The sequence below is a fragment of the Danio aesculapii genome, chromosome 8 (assembly GCF_903798145.1).
Source record: "Danio aesculapii chromosome 8, fDanAes4.1, whole genome shotgun sequence".
In the NCBI taxonomy this organism is placed as follows: Eukaryota; Metazoa; Chordata; class Actinopteri; order Cypriniformes; family Danionidae; genus Danio; species Danio aesculapii.
This window is the reverse complement of record NC_079442.1, coordinates 42,589,645-42,593,380: the sequence shown is the minus strand read 5'-3', so window position 1 is coordinate 42,593,380 and position 3,736 is coordinate 42,589,645.

Below are 3,736 nucleotides of genomic sequence, written 5' to 3'. Positions count from 1 at the left end.
AGGAAACTTTGGGGGAAAACAATAAAGAGAACAGAAACAAACTGACTATCTTCATCACACAAACAACAGATAAAGAAATACTTCAAGCATGTTTGGCCTCAGAAAACAAAAATCTTTAGTGTGTGTTGTGATACAGAAAAGAAAACAGGCACAAAGTCAAATAAGACTTCAAAATAAGAACTTCAATAAAAGAAGTTACAAACTGACGGTCAGGTGCAGTGCATAACCAAGGCCGCAATATAAAGATTAAAAACATCTTTACAAAACCAACTGATATTTAATAGATTACAGTACACAGATTGAAGAAGCTCATTTTCACAAGTCTTCCTCAGTCAAGTCTGCTGTATGCAGCATTAAATCCACTCTACATCGAATTTACAAGATTGCATGCGTTGAAAAAATAAAAGCTTTGTGAATTCTGAAGTACAGTACAAGTGTGTAAATGATCCCTTTGGTAACAATTAAAGGGATAGTTCACAAAGTTTTAAACCTCCATTCATTTACTCTCCCTCGTGTGGTTTTAAACCTTTATGAGTTTGTTGAACAGAAAAGAAGATATTTTGTAGAATGCTGGTTGCTGGTCAACTTTAGTAGGAGAAAAAATTACAACTGAAGTTAATGGGTGCCAGCATTCTTCAAAATATCTTCTTTTGTGTTCAAAGGTAGAAACAAAGTCCAATAGGTTTTGAACAAGTAAATGATGATTAAATGACATAGTTTTTGGATGAACTATCCCTTTAAGAACAGCAACTACTATGAGACAAAAATAACAATTAGAATCACTGATGCTGCTCGGTATAAAACCTATTGATCTAAAATGCAAATAAAATGAAGGTTTTTTGTGCACTTTTGTGAAATGTGATGCTCAAAAACCATCAGCTTTTGATCCAGTCACAGCAGGAATGAGTAGTTCAGTTTTGCAGAAGCGCAGCCCGTTCTTCTTCTGTATCTGCAGAAAGCCGTGGAGATTTCCTGTACATCATAAACTGCACAGATATCTGAGTAAAAAAGGGTTAAGGCAAAAAAAAGAGCTGAAATGCGTTCATGTGATTCAGATAATCTGGCTTTTTGTCAATATATGTGAACTTCATGAAGCAGGAGGTCAAACATGCAGTGCTCAAATGTTTATGGAATAGTGTTCAGAACATTAGTCATGTGACCTTTGACTGCATCTTCTCAAAACAAACTGTTGGTGCTAAATTGCATGAACTGATCAACTGATTAAGTTAAAGCAGGATTTGAGGACAAGAAGGTTTATTGTGGTCAACTAAAAATAAAAAAACTGAAATAACACTATTCTCTAGATCAGGGGTGCCCAAACTCGGTCCTGCAGGGTCTGCATGTTTCAGTTAAACCCCAATTAAACACACCTGAACCTGCTAATCAAGTTCTTTCCAGGTATACTACAATCTTCCAGGACAGGTGTGTTAAAGAAAGTTAAAGATAAACTATGCAGGACCCTCCAGGACCGAGTTTGCTGGGTGTGGGTTTGAATAAAATGTTCATATTTATTTTATTTTATTGTTTGGTAACATTTCGTCTCAATTTCAATAAAAATATTGTAATTTAGAGAATTTATCAAAAAATGTTAACTCTTTATTATTAACTATAACTGTGATGAAGTTAGAAAAACATTGGTATTCTTGTCTAGAGCTGGGCAATTAATCAAAAGGTAAGTGAAATCGACATTCACAACCTATAATCAATTTAATTTGTCCAGGTCGGTTTTTTTTTTCAATTACCCGCCTCTGTTAAGGCTGATTTATACTTCAATATCCACTTTGCAGCCACATCTGATCTCTGGTCAAGAAGAACCTATTCTTGAGCCCTACTTTGCACTACATAGACAACGATTGGAAGTTGCGCCAGGGAATGAAACAAATTAAATGTAAAAATTTAGAATAAATGAAAAACTAAGACAGCCTGTCTGCTTCACAACAGAGAACAAAATAGCAGTCAAGCAAAGGTATTTTAGCAAACTAAAATTAAAACTATTGGTCTTAAATATTTTTGTTAACTGAAATAAAAATTCACAATAAATAAAAAACTGTCACAAAAAATCTTACTGAAATAAATAAAAAATGAGCAAAACCAATAATCATTTTCAGAATTAATAAGCAGTCATTCTGTGGTGGAAAATCTGACCTGCGACTTTCAGAGAAGTATTTGTAAATGACCTCTGACAGTCAAACGCATCAGCCAAAGAATTTATTATATTAAATGATATTGTCTACATTAAATGTGTGTAAGTAAACCAGGCAATTTTAACTACATATACAGAAAATATAACGAACTAGATTTGAACTTTATAATTTTTTACTTTTATGTTGTTGTATTTGTCTGGTTTTGTCTTCAGTGTTTGTGTTTTGCTAAACTGAAAGCAGTGAAACAAACTAAATATATAAAACTAAATAGAAATGTGGTGGGTAGCGTGTGAAGGTTGCTGGTTCGAGCCTCGGCTGGGTCGGCATTTCTGTGTGGAATTTGCATGTTGTCCCCATGTTGGCGTGGGTTTCCTCCAGGTGCTCCGGTTTCCCACACAGTCCAAAGACAAGATAAGTTGGTGGATCATTCCGCTGTGGTGACCCCTGATTAATAAAGGGACTAAGCCCAAGGAAAATGTATGAGTGAAAAAGAATTTATTTAGTTGTTCAACAATTAAATGTGAAAATACATTTAATTTAAGCTGCATGAGGGTTAGACCAGCCGTTTAGCTTACCCGTTTAGCGCATATTTTTGGACTTGTGGGGGAAACAGGAGCACTCAAAGGAAACCCACGCGAACACGGGAGAACATGCAAACACCACACAGAAATGTCGATTGACGCAGCCGAGGCTGGAACCAGCGATCTTCTTGCTGTGAGGCAATTGTGCAACCCACTGTGACACCCCTATAATTTTTTTGGCTGGCTTAAAAAAACGTTTCATGCATATGGTTAATACACCACCATCATATAAGCCCATTAATATTACATTGATAATGTGCATCAATAAATGATTCGTTACATTTTTTTCTGCCAAAAAGATCCTTCTTCAGTCTATATTAGAGCTGAATGATATTGGAAAAAATCTAATATTGCAATATAAAATTTTTCTGTGATAAATATTACGATACGTTTGAGTTACCCTCTTTGATTGTTTTGTTGGAAGTCTAACAGTATTCAAGTACAAAAATTGAATGCAAAAATGCTTTTCGTACTTTTCTTCGTCTAAAAATCTACAAATTCTTAGATCAAGTAGTGTTTTGTTTTCACCTAGTTTTTCTTTAAAACAAGCTAGATGATCTGCCAATGAGGTAAGTAAAATTATCTTTTTGCTTTGAAATGTAGATATTTGAACTTGAACGGCTTTCTGAGATGTTAAACCGAGGTCCTGACGCCCTGTGGTCGCTAAAAATCCCAGGTCTAACCCTGACATCCTGGCCAAATTTGCCCACTGGCCTCTGTCCTTCATGGCCTCCTAACCATCCCCACAACATAATTGGCTTCATCACTCTGTCTGCTCTCTATTATTATTAAACAAGACAAAATTCTAAGTAAGAAAAACTCTTTTTTTTTTCATAAATCGTATAAATTCTATATAAATAATTAAATACAATAAACTCTCTTGAAATGCTCAGTCACAGGCCTTAAAAACACAAGCAAATGATAAGCCTTCACTCTATTATAGTTAAACTTAGCAGTGATTCTACAAATCTTGTGTTTTGTAGCTTCTGGTCAACTATAATCCAGACTCAA